Source organism: Aulonocara stuartgranti, assembly GCF_965226115.1.
Source record: "Aulonocara stuartgranti genome assembly, chromosome: 7".
NCBI classification, from domain to species: Eukaryota; Metazoa; Chordata; class Actinopteri; order Cichliformes; family Cichlidae; genus Aulonocara; species Aulonocara stuartgranti.
Genome location: NC_138945.1, coordinates 64,304,647 through 64,320,867, shown reverse-complemented (window position 1 = coordinate 64,320,867; position 16,221 = coordinate 64,304,647). Strand labels below are relative to the sequence as shown.

General features: G+C 42.6%; 1 pseudogene across 1 annotated transcript; it reads right to left on the bottom strand.

Moving 5' to 3' along the window:
- Nucleotide 1: 1 nt before the first annotated feature.
- On the bottom strand, nt 2-16,221 carry LOC309709494 (immunoglobulin superfamily member 22-like; annotated as a pseudogene). Its single transcript, XR_014280669.1, has 15 exons — nt 16,128-16,221; nt 15,635-15,769; nt 14,843-14,979; nt 13,439-13,538; nt 13,277-13,329; nt 12,854-13,020; nt 12,516-12,613; nt 12,198-12,400; nt 6,233-6,485; nt 5,323-5,447; nt 5,069-5,210; nt 4,075-4,376; nt 2,365-2,442; nt 1,788-2,323; nt 2-1,699 (listed from the first exon to the last, which is right to left on the bottom strand). The product of XR_014280669.1 is annotated as an immunoglobulin superfamily member 22-like (transcript).

The following is a 16,221-nucleotide window of genomic DNA, read 5'->3' as shown; positions in this document are numbered from 1 at the left end:
AAAAAAAAAAAAAAAAAAAAAAAAAACTTAATCACATTAATGAAAATGTGATGCAATAAAACATCAAAGAAATCTATTAGAAATGCACAAGAATCAAGTTCCGTTTGAGCGCAGCAGCCTTTAGTTTCTTTGAAATGCCGAGACTAACCATTCAAAGTTTCACTCCACGGTATTTCAACTTTATTGTGGCTTAGCTGAATAGGGGAGAAACGGAAGGTACCTGTGACGTCAGTTTAGTGCCTTTTGGTGCTTAATTGATTTGAACCTGGCAGTCTGACTGCCAGTCCTCTGGTGGGTCTATACAAATGGAGTTGTGGGCGCCAGCAATAGTGACGCAAGGACAGAGAGGGGTTGTAACCCCTCTCTGTCAGGCTGGCAGCTCCTTACCAGACCACACTCAGTCTCAAGCAGCAGCAGTCCGCTCTGAGGTAATGTCTTTTAAAGAGACTGTCGGATATGCAGATTAAAAGTAATCTGGTATTTTTTAAAGCACTGGATTTAAAAGGAATGGATAACACTGTGGCTAAGTGGACGTTATGGTTGAAAGTAGAATCTGTTGGATTCATACACATCCTTTATACAGGCATTGCATTGTAAGGCAATACAGTAAGTTAGCATGCAAGCAGTGGCCAAGCAGCTGGCATGCAAAGTTGATCACCTGACCTCAAATCGGCTGCAGATTGGTGTCACTGGCCAAAAGACACAAAAAACTAAGCAAAAAAACCCGAAGCCAAACAAACCTCAAAACAAAAGACAACCAAAAACGAAGAAGTGAAAACGGATCCGTGCAGACTGTCCTAAAAATGTAGTTGTACCTGAGGCCCTGTAGCACTTTGAGGTACACAAGTTCTTGTTTTTGTTTGAAATGCATCTTGAGGCAACTTTGATTTTTGTTTTGTTTTTTTAAAGCACAGTCCAATACGCCAAGCAATGCTGGGTGTGCAAGAAAAGAAAGATATCTGACAACGGCTCCAGCCTGCCTTCAAGCACAGGTCATTGTAATTACATGATACAGATCCGCAAAGTAAGCTATGGGGATAAGTGAGCTTTAAATTGTGGCCTTTTGCATAATTGGCAGAAAACTATTCTCACACTATTGTCTGTTGTGGATGTGGTGCAACATGTACCGTGAGTTAATTTAGTTTCGTTTGAATCTTAAGGTCACACAAAAACTAGAGCAACAAACTGGAGGGTTTTTTTTAAATAGGTGGCCTGATGCAGAGTCCCGTGAAACAAGCTATTCTGGAAGAACTGGACACCTATAAGGAGGAAGAAAAAAACATTTTTTTTCTATTCTTTTCTTTCTTTCTTTCTTATTTTTAAGACAGAAAAGCATTTGTGAGCTAAAGATAAAAGACAATCTCTCTGGCTGAATGAGCTGACTAATGACGAGCAACCCCCAAACATACCAAACATTTAGCCACTCCTGAAGGAAGAGTGAGAGTCTGACCTCTAGTGTTTGCTAAAAGTATTACCAGAATTGAAAAAAATGAAAACAGAAAACTACAACATGCCTAACAGTTACAATCAGTGATATACAGAACTTAGTCAAACCAAAATGAGTGAAAATGCCAACAGCAATGTAAGAACAAGTGAAGTGGCCAATTATAGAAGACTCCTTCCAAAATAAGCATCTCTTTGTTTTTCTGATTAGTCAGGAAGCTCTCCAGCAGACCCTTGTCATCTTTATCTGAAAGTTCTAACATATAGATATATATTTAGTAAGGTAATATCATTGTAAATTATTAATTATTTCACTCTCCACCCTCTCTCATTGTAGAACCTACCATACACTACTAGGTTACAGGTACACTTGACCATCCCCAGAGGGTTTTCCAGCACCAGAGTGTATTCTACATTGTCTTGAGCTCCACAAGTGGGGATGACTAGAGTGCACACTCCATTAACTGTGCGGTGCCAAAAGTGAGTGGAATCAGAGATCATGGATTCCCCTTGATACCAGCAAGCCTACAAAGGGGAGAATTTTTTTACTTGTGGGCAACAGAAGTAAACATCTGTGTGTACAAAGTTTAACATGACTTTGAGGTAATGCATATTCCTTCCCCTGAAGGCTGTTGATGCTCTCTTGGAAACACACAGCAGACATAAATAAATCTGAGTAAAGAGCGTGACTGAGACTGAGAAATACACTACTGTTACCTTTCTCCTTGGCGATGATGAAAGGTTGCTTTGAATCTAAGGGATCCCTGTCACCGACTGAATTCTGTGCAGTGACCCTAAAAATAGTACTTCCTTCCTGGAAGCAGTCCAGTAACAGTGTACTTGCTAATGAAAACACACTCGGTCACAGTAAACCAGGAAGCTGTACATAATGTGTTGCCTGATCCTCATCAGCCAGGTCACGGGTGTGATCCCATTGCAGAGCCACTGTGTCCAGGATCTCCTCCACCAACTGGAGGTTGTTTGGCGGTTGGGGAACATCTGAGTACAGCAGCAGGAGAACAAGAGGAAGAAATTACTGTAAATTTCTCTTGACAGATCTGGAAGTTTGTATAAAGCTATCAAAACAGCAAAAATGGATCTGAAGTGACTTCTTGTTACAGAATACAATCATTAAAGAAGGACAAAGTGGGGAGTAAATAATGAAGCATTCGTCACTTACCTATAACCTTGACATGGACTTTATAGTGAGCCTCTCCATAGTTATTCTTCAGGAGAACAGATGCCAGAGTCAAGTTGCTGAGTGGAAGAAGTGAATGACTGGGAGTGATTCTTGGTGTTTGTGATGACCTGTCTTCCTGTGGTGAGAATGCCATCTTGGATATAAATGTGTCTGACTGGATGTTTGTGGTTTGTGTTTCGAGGTACAGTTATTACATCCTCCTGAAGAGAAAGACAACTGTTAAATATTAGCCACTTTATTTCACTGATGAAGTCTTACAGTGAAGCTGAAGTCAAGGCAAATTGCCTTTCCAGCCTGGAAAACCACACGATTATGGCCAATACACCTTTTGCTAGCTCAGTGGGCTCCCCCACCCCTTTTTCATTGACAGCTCAGACACGGACGTGGTACCTCATCTGCTCCTGAAGTCCCACCACTGTGAAGGCAGTACAGGAGACAGGGATCTTAGTGGCTTTCCTCCACGTCTTAGCATCTCCTTGATAGGCTCATCTCCTTGGCATGGAGGAGTCCACTTTAGAGAAACGGAGGAGTTTGTGGAATCAGATACATTCAGGTTCCTCACTAGGCCGGGAGCTGCTTCAGGGGAAAATTAAAATTGTATACTGTTGAATAAATCAAATATTTAGGTACAGAAATAAAAGGAACATAAACTCCACATATATAAAGTGAATTGCTCAGGTTTTTTTAATGGCCAACAGGGGCATAAAAAAAGCAAAACCATACATTAGAAATGGCAAAACTTTACACTTAATTTTTGATCTGAGTAAACATTTTCCAAATTACTGGATAAGTTGCTAATTTCAAGTTTTTTTTAATACAGCACGTTATCCATTTAGAGTAAAATAGGTGATAAAGCAAATGACTAAGTGGTTAAGACACAAATTCAAAACTCAAAGCTTCAATATGGGAGCCTACATACCGATGGGCTCCATCCTGCTGATTCAGGAAAGAAAATAAACAACACACTGTGAGGGGAAGACGTACGTGCTGGATTTTTAGCCGGCATGGGATTAGAAACGTTGCTGGGAGTGCCTGCAACAGCCCTGTTTACACTAGTCACTCATACCCCATATCTTCCACCAATCCGCACACCATGAAGTTGGTTTCTAGAAACAGTAATAAAGGCTTGAATGTGATAGATGTGAATGTAGCATCAGTAAGGAAGCTAGGTTAGGAGTCAGGAGTTATTAGATAAAATGCTAAAATGGGCACTTCGGCTTGTAACAGTACCACTGATTTCAATAAAAAATTTGCTCTGGATAAGTGGATTTTAAACAGATGTCAATAGACATCTCAAATCCAGGATATGAAACTTTTAGCATGGCAATGAAGTGGAACTGCAGTGAACTGTAAACCATAAAGCATTTCTCTTTACCTTTCACCTCTAGTTGGACCTATTTGGGCTGATTTTGATCATGATTAGTGCTCACCTATGGGCTCTCCACCATGGCCTCCTCTGTCTCCAGAGGGTCACTCATTCCCTCTTCATTGATGGCTCTGATGCAATGCTAGTATGCATGGCCCTCCTCCACTTTATCATCAGTGAAGGCATTAATGCTACTATCCACTTCTCCAACCCTGTTCCAGGACCTCTTGCCTACCATACAGCGATCGATCACAAAACTGGTGACCTGCTTACCCCCGTTGTCACTTCGAGCCTTCCATTTCATCTTGATACACTTCTCTTACGGCTCAAGAAACTCAACTTTTCCTTGAGGAGGCTTTGGGCGGTCTAAAGAAAGCGATGTGTTAGTTAAATACAAACCTCCATTTCAAAAAGTGCTTTAAATTAATATGATTGTGTGATTTCATCCACCAATCACAATGAGTTGCACGTCAGTAACAGCAGCACCACAGTCGCTCTTGAGACAACGCATAAATGCGCCACTAATCTTCTCTCACGCATCAAGTAAACATCCAAAGTAAATAAAAAAACAACTGTATCTGCATATGATACAGCATGACACCCTTTATTTTAATCCACCTGCTAAGCACCAATGAGGTGCTATTATCTGTCTGCTCCACCTTGGTCCTCTCATCCTCCATAACCTTCACACCATCCTTATACCAGGTAAGCTTAGGATCTGATTTGCCTTTGTAATACCAGATGCTGTAAGTTTAGATACATTTCACTGAGTATTGTACTTGTATAACTATGCATGTGACAAATAAAGAATCTTGTTTCCTGTTTTATTGTGAAAGTCCCTGTGCAGTGTGCCTAGTTTTGCTTCCCCTTGTCTCATTAGGTCTGATTTGTCCCAGCTGTTCCCCATAGAAATAAACCACAATGGAGTTTGAAAAAAAAACATGGGCGTGTGTGTTTGGAGGATGTGTTTGTGCGTGGGGGTTTCGGGGGGGAGCGAGGATTTTTCTTGTAAAACAAAGGGGGACCTAGCAAAACAGTTTGGGAACCACTGCACTAACCTGCAATACTGGGCACAGCCTCACTTTCAGCCCCTTTAGCTCTGAATGTGTACTTGCTCTCATGGGACTCATTCACACCAGAGAAAATTAGTTTGTGCACAGCTCCCTGTTTTACCACCTGAACTCCATTCAGCTTCGAAAACTGTTGAATTTAACACAAAAGGATGGATGAAAAAGGCAAAAAAAATTGCCAAATTTACATTTCAGGATTAACAGCTAACAAGTCTTTTATCCAGTTCTGCGTTATCTCTTACCTCCACCCCATCCTTCAGCCATACTCCATCCACCTTCTCATCAGCAAGAACAACACTCGGCTCTGCAGGGGACCCTGTCGAACACTGAACATCTGACATACCACTCTTCAGTGAGGCAAAACACTCTGGCAACACACAGAGAAAAAGAACTTAGAGAGAATTAACATTCATAGAATTAATTATTAATCAGTTATGCTGTGTTGTTAGATTTTTACAGTTTTTTCCATTGCCTTGGCTTTGGCTGATTCAAAAACGTTAGCTGAAATCTGCAAAAGAAACATCCATTTTACTCTCTAAAATATGCTAGTAGTATTTTACATCCAAAATGATCCATCTTATTGTCAGAAGCTGAAAGGTGGAAGTCACGAGCATGACTATTGTAAAACATACTTACAGAACTTGAGAGCAGTAAGCAATTTGTGAACATGGTGGAGTCTGCTCAGATAAAAATTCTGCAGGGGTAACAGCCTGAAAGAGGAGGAAGGATGTGTGGGAGTGCAACAAGGGAGAGACAAAAGAATATGGGAAGTTACACAAGAGTGAAGAAGATAGATCGCCATACTCGCAAGTCTTTCTACTGCAGTGTTGCAAGGGAGAGCACCGGGTGCTTGCCTGATAGGAATCTGTGGCTAACAGTTCAACAGTTGGAGCACTTACTCTCACCACTACTCTGTGGCTGTGCAGTACTATAATAATACACACAATAGGCCTGTGTTTTGTTTCCACAAAGCATCTTTTTTGGCACTGACACTCTGTTTTGTTCTGAACAGCACTGTGCTATTTTTCTATTTCTCTGTTGCTGTAACTGCAGTTTACTGCATTGTTTGATCAGTGGAGGAACACATGCACTTTCACCTTATAGTCCAAGAAAATTTAAGGGTTCTTTTTCTCTATAGAGCAGAATTCTTACCAGCCACAGTGACTTTAGCAGACTTGACATATTCGTGTGCATCGTTGTCCTGAGTGCAGACAACAGAGTACTCTCCCTCATCAGCCAGCTGACACTCTTCTATAGTAACCTCAGCCCTTTTCCCCTCACGCATGAAGATGTAGCGCCCGCTTGCTGTGATATCACACCCATCCTTCAGCCAGTGAATGTGCACGTCCTTGGAGCTCATCTCACACTCCAGGCGGGCTGTGCTTCTCTCATGCACACAGACATTCTGGTAAACTTGATGGGAATGCCTATATAGAATTAAAACAGAGGAAGAATGAAAATAAGAGAGGCACTTTAGCGCTAATGTGGACTTTATTAGCATACTACACTTACAAAGTTTTAGTAATTTTAGAAGTAGAAGCACAGACACTGATGATTACAAGGTGAAAGTATGAACAGAATTTAAATGCTCTTGCACTTATTAGGCTTGTTCTTTATATTCAGTCCCAGAAAAAAAAAGATAGAGCGTACTCATATTCATGAATAACTATAATTAACACAACCTCAATTGCTATGCTTCTCTTGGTCCAAACCCAGAGGACAGCCACGTGTCCTTGTAAAGATATTTACATGCCCCAACTTGCACCTTGGGCAAGTAAATGTCTTGTTAGGCAGAGCTGTAATAAATGAGCTTGTTGTGAGCAGGGATTTGGTTGGATTACTTTCAACTGAGCACTAGGAGGGAGGATTTATTGCACTCCCCATACATCTTCATTTGAAAAACAGGGAAGATGATGTTGTTTTGCATAGCTACGAAGGAGCGAAGCTTCTAATCTCAGGGGAGGAAAACAAGGCAGTGGCAGCTCATATCTCAACTGTGAAGGTTTGTTTCCCTAGAAATATTAGCTCCAACAAGACAGCTCTGTTGGGAAAAACAAAACAACACAGTGGACATAGATGGCTTCTTTGACTCCTCTTTCAAACCATCTGTCCTCTCTGTCCAAAATGTGAACATTGGCATCCTCGAAAGAGTGTCCTTTATCCTTAAGATGCAGATGGACTGCTGAGTCTTGTCCTGTGGAGGTGGCTCTTCTGTGCTGTGCCATGCGCTTGTGAAGTGGCTGTTTGGTCTCTCCAATGTAGAGGTCTGAGCATTCCTCGCTGCACTGTACAGCATACACCACATTGTTAAGTTTGTGTTTTGGCGTTTTGTCTTTCGGGTGAACCAGTTTCTGTCTGAGCGTGTTGCTGGGTCTGAAATACACTGGGATGTCATGCTTGGAGAAAACTCTCCTGAGTGTCTCTGATACACCGGCTACATAGGGGATGACAATGTTGTTGCGTCTGTCCTTCTTATCCTCTCTCGCTGGTGTCTGGTCTTCTTTTCTGTGCCTCTTTGCTGACTTTAAGAACGCCCATTTAGGATAGCCGCACGTTTTGAGTGCTTCCTTTACATGTGTGTGTTCCTTCTTTTTCCCTTCAGGCTTAGAGGGAACATGTTCTGCCCGGTGGTGTAGGGTCCTGATTACTCCAAGTTTGTGTTCCAGAGGGTGATGGGAGTCAAAGAGGAGGTACTGGTCCGTGTGTGTGGGCTTCCGGTAAACTTCGATGTTGAGTTTGCCGTTCTCTTCAATGTGCACAGCGCAGTCCAGGAAAGGCAGACAGTTGTCCTTTGTGTCTTCCCTGGTGAACTTGATGTTCTTATCCACAGCGTTGATGTGCGCAGTGAAGGATTCCACTTCTTGTGTCTTGATTTTGACCCAGGTGTCGTCCACATATCTGTACCAGTGGCTGGGTACTCTTCCTTTGAAAGAGCCAAGAGCCTTCCTTTCCACTTCCTCCATGTAAAGGTTGGCTACAATAGGTGACACGGGGGAGCCCATGGCACAGCCATGTTTTTGTCTGTAAAAGCCTTCGTTGTACTTGAAATATGTAGTGGTGAGGCAGAGGTCTAACAGTGTGCAGATCTGATCGGGTGTGAAGTTGGTCCTGTCCTCCAAGGAGCTGTCTTCTTGTAGTCGTTTTCTGACAGTCTCCACGGCCTCCGTGGTGGGTATGCAAGTGAAGAGAGAGACTACATCAAAGGACACCATGGTTTCATCTGGATCCAGGGTAAGTTTCTGGACCTTGTTGGTGAAGTCGGTGGAGTTCTTGATGTGGTGTGGGTTGTTCCCCACGAGAGGAGCAAGGATGGTAGCAAGGTGTTTTGCAATGTTATAAGTGGCTGAGTTTATGCTACTGACTATGGGTCTGAGTGGGACAGCTTCCTTGTGGATCTTAGGAAGTCCATAGATGCAGGGTACGGCATCCCCTGGGTAAAGGCGGTGATATGTAAGGCGGTCAATAATTTTGTCCTTTTCAAAGTCTTGAAGGCAAGCTATAACTTTCTTTTTGTAGCTGCTTGTGGGGTCTCGCTTTAGGGCTTCGTAGGTATTGTTGTCACTGAGGAGAGTAGTGATCTTTGTATGGTAATCTGTAGTGTTTAGGACCACGGTGCATCTTCCCTTATCAGCTGGTAAAACAGTGATGTTGTGGTCTTTGCTCAGGGAAGCGACGGCCTTCTTTTCCTGTATTGTGAGGTTGGATGGAGGGACTTTGGCACTGGAGAGCATGGCTGAGACTTTCATCCTGATTTGCTCTGCTTCTGTCTGTGATAATTTATTAATCCGTATGGCAGATTCTGTGGCTGTGATGAGGTCCACTATGGGCAACTGTTGTGGAGAAATGGCAAAATTGAGTCCTTTGGCTAATACTCTCTTTTCAGGTTCAGTGAGGATCCTGTCTGAAAAGTTCTTAACCCATTTCTCCTGACTGGCATCAGGTGTGTTTTCTTCTCTGGGTTGTGTAGGTTCAGGATGAGGAGTGTGTGTTTTGAAAGCAAGGTGGGAAATTTCCTGCGTTGTCTTTCTTTTCCTTTAGAGTGTTGGGCCCGCTGAGCCTTGTCCACAAACTTGTAAACCTCTTCTAAGATTGGACAGGGTAGAAGGATTTCCAGTTCCTGCAGGGTCTGGCTGATCTTGATCTGGAGGGCATCTATGGTGAAATGGACCTGTCTTATCCTTTCACTTAAAAGGTGATTTTGTGCTCTCTGTAGAATCAAGTCTGCTCTGTATCCCCTGACAGTGGATCCAAGGCGCAGGCTCTTAGGAACAACTCTGCTTTGTCTACATCTTAGGTTGAAACGGAGATGGTTCCTATAATCCGCTAGTTTCCTTGATTCCCTTTCATACTCCCGCACCAGTTGAAGGGTGTTCCTCCCAAAATGTACGGCAATATGTCTGTGAAGGTTCTCAGTCATCCAGGTCATCGTAGTCAAAGGAGCTTGCAAAGAAAAGCGTCTGGACTTCTTTAAGTTGCTTGAAGACGTTTCACCTCTCATCCGAGAAGAAAACGACTACAAGAAGACAGCTCCTTGGAGGACAGGACCAACTTCACACCCGATCAGATCTGCACACTGTTAGACCTCTGCCTCACCGCTACATATTTCAAGTACAACGAAGGCTTTTACAGACAAAAACATGGCTGTGCCATGGGCTCCCCCGTGTCACCTATTGTAGCCAACCTTTACATGGAGGAAGTGGAAAGGAAGGCTCTTGGCTCTTTCAAAGGAAGAGTACCCAGCCACTGGTACAGATATGTGGACGACACCTGGGTCAAAATCAAGACACAAGAAGTGGAATCCTTCACTGCGCACATCAACGCTGTGGATAAGAACATCAAGTTCACCAGGGAAGAGGACGGGGCTGTGGCCCCCCCACACTCCCTAGCAGATCATTACATGGAGAAACCTTTGGAATGCAAGCATGCTGATCCACACAGGTATGCACACATGGGTATTCACAGACGCGGACTAAAGCTTTCTTGGCTGCTGCCTCAAAGCACACTGTGCGCTGTCTATCTTGCGTGCTGCACAATATCGTTTATTATTTAGTAAATATTGATATCTATGACTAGCTAGTTTATTGTGATGGTGCTTTGTTTTCTCTATTATTATGTTGCTCTTTGTTGTTTGCTGTCTCCTCTGTTTGTTTTTTTTGTTTGTTTGTTTTTTTTTTCTCCATACAGGTGACCCAGGAGTTCTTTTTTTTTTTTTCTCTCTCTTCCCCCCCTTCTCACCGTCTCTTCTCCCCTTTGGTTTTCTTTCTTTCTCTCCCCCTCTTTCTCTCATTCATTCCCCCTGTCCTATTTATTAAAAAAAAAAAAATGACAAAGGATGAACTGAAGCTCTGCCATCACGTAATGTCACATACTGCTGTTTCTGATGTCATTTAGGAAAAAAAAAAAAAAAAAAAAAAAAAAGTTCACCAGGGAAGACACAAAGGACAACTGTCTGCCTTTCCTGGACTGCGCTGTGCACATTGAAGAGAACGGCAAACTCAACATCGAAGTTTACCGGAAGCCCACACACACACGGACCAGTACCTCCTCTTTGACTCCCATCACCCTCTGGAACACAAACTTGGAGTAATCAGGACCCTACACCACCAGGCAGAACATGTTCCCTCTAAGCCTGAAGGGAAAAAGAAGGAACACACACATGTAAAGGAAGCACTCAAAACGTGCGGCTATCCTAAATGGGCGTTCTTAAAGTCAGCAAAGAGGCACAGAAAAGAAGACCAGACACCAGCGAGGGAGGATAAGAAGGACAGACGCAACAACATTGTCATCCCCTATGTAGCCGGTGTATCAGAGACACTCAGGAGAGTTTTCTCCAAGCATGGCATCCCAGTGTATTTCAGACCCAGCAACACGCTCAGACAGAAACTGGTTCACCCGAAAGACAAAACGCCAAAACACAAACTTAACAATGTGGTGTATGCTGTACAGTGCAGCGAGGAATGCTCAGACCTCTACATTGGAGAGACCAAACAGCCACTTCACAAGCGCATGGCACAACACAGAAGAGCCACCTCCACAGGACAAGACTCAGCAGTCCATCTGCATCTTAAGGATAAAGGACACTCTTTCGAGGATGCCAATGTTCACATTTTGGACAGAGAGGACAGATGGTTTGAAAGAGGAGTGAAAGAAGCCATCTATGTCCACTGTGAGCGACCATCTTTGAACAGAGGCGGGGGTTTACGACACCAACTCTCTGCCATCTATAATCCAGTTTTGAGATCCCTTCCCACTCACATCCTGGGCCATCTGACCTCAGGAATTCGCATGATAAGGTGGGGCCAGGTTTCACAATGAACTCACCCGAAACTCTGGCTGATTGGGACCCACGCCCAGTTTCACACCTTGGCTCAGGGAATTAGAGGATCATCAGGGGTCCTTTTGTCCCTCTGTGGGGGGATACTCCCACTAGGTTTATATCTGGGACTCTCCACCATTTGACCTTAGAACTGAAGAAGCTTCTCGGATGAGAGGTGAAACGTCTTCAAGCAACTTAAAGAAGTCCAGACGCTTTTCTTTGCAAGCTCCTTTGACTACGATGACCTGGATGACTGAGAACCTTCACAGACAGAGTAACTGAGATGTTAAGAAATTCAGGAAACTATCTTTAAAAAGCATTTTCAGTCTCATCCTATATGCGATATCATATGATAGTGTAAAAGTGTAATTAAATTCTATGATTCTCTTCCTGAACTACACACTAACTACACTAACCTTCCAGATTAGGGGTCGATCTGTTTTCTTGGAAAGATGGACCTCAAACACAGCAGTCTGTCGCTCATTTACTCTTTTTTGGCTTTAAGTCAGACACGACTTTAAGCAGTTCATTTGAATGAGATAAAGCAGAAGACAAGAAGGGTTTTTATTGATCAGTCAAGTAAACATATCCAAGGATTCCAAGCCAACTAGCTATGGATCTGGGGGGGAGGGGGTTGACATGAGGGTTTTTGAGTAATATGAACTAAGTGAGAAAGTCTGATCTCTGGGTCAAATAAATACTGACACTGAATGGAGGGGATAAAATATGACATGGTGTTAAGTAATGACAAATGTAAAGAAAGCATGTAAAAAGGAGTATGTAAATGGGGACAGTAAATACAATAAAATCTGTATTATGAGCAGTGAGAAGGAGTCCCGAGTTCCACTCTGCACATGCCGAAAGTCTCTTGTCTCCAACCTGCAGAGTGTAGGTGCCCATGTCACTCAGGTGCACGCAATAGAAATGCATAGCATGTGCTTAGTTCCCATCAGTTTCACTTCATATTTCCCATGAGAGTACTGGACCCACTGCAGCTCTGCGCCCTGAATTGCAAGCACAACGCTGAGATGAGGGGAGAAATCGCAAGTGGTTTATGTCATGGTAACATTCATAAATAAGAAGACTTTGACACTGAACCAGAAAACTGATGTGCTTTACCAAAAACCACTGATCCTGATGTTTGGATCCTTCAGTTCCAAGACAGTGTTGAACACGATGTCAACTTTGGCAGTGATGGGCTTCAAGACACGCACCATCTTGTAAAACATATCAAATGTAGAAATACTTAAATAATGACATTTTGAATTATTTCCCATCTTCACATCAGCTGACTTTTGCTTTACTAACTTAACTTTGTCGCCAAGTTGTGTAAACTTTTCTCAGTTCTCCCTTGCTCTATTTTAAGCTGTTTTTTTTTTTAAATATCATATCCCAAACCTGTTCATCTTTATTTGATCCTGTGTCATGTGTGCAAGCTCTCTGCATCACAGGTCTACCTCCACCTCCACTTTCTCCTTCATCTCCTTGAACTTCTTGAGAATGCCTCTGATGTTGCTGAAGCCATACTTGGCACAGATCCCCCCCAGTCCTTCTTGTCAGCTCCAGCCAGGATCTTTAACATCTCCTCCTCTGTAGGTGGCTTCTTCTTCTCTTCTCCATACCTCTGCAAAAGAAGAAATATGTTACACAGGAAGCAGTTATACAGGTATATACTATGCTTGTTTGCATGCATGACATAGAATAGGAATATGTGCGATAGTAGCTGAAAAGAATCTTCCTCAGTCCCACCAGAAACTCTTTAGATCTTGTCCTGTGGGTATTTCTGGATACATGCAAAAACATATATCTGGCAATTGATCAGAGAGTGCTCCATCACACCTTGACAGGTTCTAGGAGTGTCACAGCTAGTATTAGACAACATGCGTGTGCTCCTGCTGCTTCTCCAGCATCTTTTTGAAGTCCATTGGTGGTTCTGGAAACAAAGAGAAAGCAACTTTCACCTGTGGCACTAGGAGAAAACTGGAGGCAAACTGTGCTGATGGCTTCCAAACAACCCATGCTGTACGATATGGCTGGCTTACTTTCTGTAACACTGAGTGATATGGAGAAGGCAGCATCTCTGTGCTTGTTGGAGGCAGTGCACTTGTAGACATCGGCATCCTCCAAGGTCAGATTTTTGATCTAATTTGGAGAGAAGGTATTAGACATTAGGTAAATGACTAATGAAGGAAAAAGCAACGTGTCTAGTTACAGTGAGACGTTTCAAACTGTCACACTGTCATTCAGGTCATTTTTATCCCACTGCAGTACTCATTTTAAGCAGTAGAAGGCAGTGGCATGATAGGAATAACTCCTCAACACACAGTATTGGAACTTAACAGTCATCCCTTACCAGAGAAACAGATGGCAAGGGGAGATGCATATGTCAGCACCCACAAGTTAATTGCTTTATAATAGCTATTTAAGCTTCAGTTAAGCTCCCCGGCTGGTACAGAGAAAGCACTAAATCCACTGTGGAGTGGTTATAGATAAAAGGTTCAGTGAGAGTTTTTTTCCCCGTCCTATCTACTTTTCCTCATGATGCATGGTGTGTCATCTCACTTGACAGCACCAAAACGGGGAGCTGTTCAGCTAAATGATAGGCTGTACAGAGATACCATGCCCAGAAAGAGTATTTCACCTTTTAAAGCAACACATTTTTACTAGATACCCTAAACCCTGAATTCACACTTCCAGATAATGATGCTGAAATTACAGTCTTAACTTAAAAAAAATAATGGCATGATTTATTTGTCAATAGAGTAACATTCAGTGAAAAACTTGAGAAAACAGAGTACACAAGTACATGCAAAGCTATAGTAAATACTACTTACATGTATAGTGTTAGATGACTAAAATTAAACAGGGATGCTCATCAGATATAACACAAGCTTAACATTAGTCAGCAGCAACACAATGACAGTGAACAAAATCCCTTAATGTTTTAAAATATCACATAAAAAGGGGGAAATTTAATCTTCTTCTTCTTCTACTTTCAGCTGCTCACTTTAGGAGTTGTCACAGCCCATCATCTGCCTCCATCTTATCCTATCTCTAGGGCATTCTCCTCTGTCACAACAACAGTCTGCATGTCCCTCTTCACTACATCCACGAATCTTCTCTGCGATCTTCCTCTTTTCCTCCTGCCTGGTAACATCCTGGTCAAATATATCACAATCCCTCCTCCGCTCATGTCCAAACCATCTCAGACACACTTCTCTAACTTTGTCTCCAAACCATTCAGCCTGAGCTGAACCTCTGATGTATTCATTTCTTATCTTGTCCATCCTAGTCACTCTTAATGAAAATCTTAACATCTTTACCTCTGCGACCTCCAGATCTGCCTCCGGTCCTTTTTTCATACATCATGGCAGGTCTAACTAGTATTTTGTAGATCAAATTTCAATTAGGCCAAGGATAAGTCATGTAGTTTTACAGTGTCAAACCTTCAGTATATGCTGTTTGTCGATGTTGTCATGGGAAGATTTTGTTGCCACAGACAGTGGGAACCCACTAGCTCGCTCCCAGCTCACACTGGGCTGTGGATTCCCAGTCACATTTGCCTTGAATGCAGCATTGTCACCTATGAATGACAAAAAGACAGATCAGGTTAAGATTTATATTTTGCTATAACAGTTGCCATAACATTAAATGATTTAGGATCATCATTTTCTGCTTTCCTTTTGAGACAAGTAGCTGTAGGGTCATTCCATGAATGATAATAGCCTGGCTACTCTGCAGTATTCTGCATATTGTGATGGGCGAGCTTCTGCAGCTCTCTTAATCTATAATTTACAGGTAGAGGTAGAGTGAATCAGATTAAAACGCGTAGATTTTATGCTAAAAAGGCACTGGTATTCAGCATAAGCAGCAAATGCTTTTTCAATAGAGGTGATGAGAACTATAAAGTCTTTATCACAGTATTTCTGTCCTTGGTGAGGTCTTTGTTAGGACTTTTATCAGATGCAGCCCACAGTACCTTCGCTCAGTAAGAAAAAATGTTTACCTAAAGTTTTCACATCACATGAAACTTTTGTTTCCCAGTAGAGTTTTGTTTGTGTCATCCAGTGTTTCCAGGCAAATCATGGGCAAGTGTCTAAATTTGGCTGGTGCACGCTTTTCTTATAGTCTCAAGGGCACTTGCTTGCAATATAATGTGAGGAGAGATTCTGCAAGATGCAAAGGGCATTTTGTAAAATTTCAAGCTGCTGTGGAATGAAAAGAATGGTTCACCTCACCCTCTTGGGCAGTGATGGGCCGTAGCTTCACTTCAAAATCTGGGACAGACTCTCCCTCTGGGATTTGGGGGGATTTTTGTACCTGGTTGAAGGACTCCACCACAGCGGAGGTCTTACATTGAACCCCAGAGTGCTCTAAAGGTGAGTCAAGTACATCCACAGTAAGACTATCAGAATATTGTACAAACAGGCAACCTAAGTGCACAATTGTTTCTTTTTCCTTTTTTTTGAAAGGAGAAGAGAAAAAAGAACGGAGGCCTGACTAAGTGCTGAGAAGTCTGCAGTAGGTAATAAACTTTATTTTTGCGCTCTACATTAGGGGATTTGACATGGTTGTTGAAGCTAATCATTGATGTTAGTTAATTATGCTGCTTTTGCTTATAGCAAAGACAGCTCTTTTAGATAGTCCTTCCTTGCCTGTCTCATAATACCAAAGATTTAGCGCTAAGAATGCCAGAATGAAGGAGGATCTCCTTGCATGCAAGATCCCTACCCTCTGCGCTCCTTGCCAAGCCCTGAGCCACCTTAGGATACTTGGTGGAGCTCATGGAGGAGGTGAAGGTGGACGAGCTGCAGGAAGAGGTCAT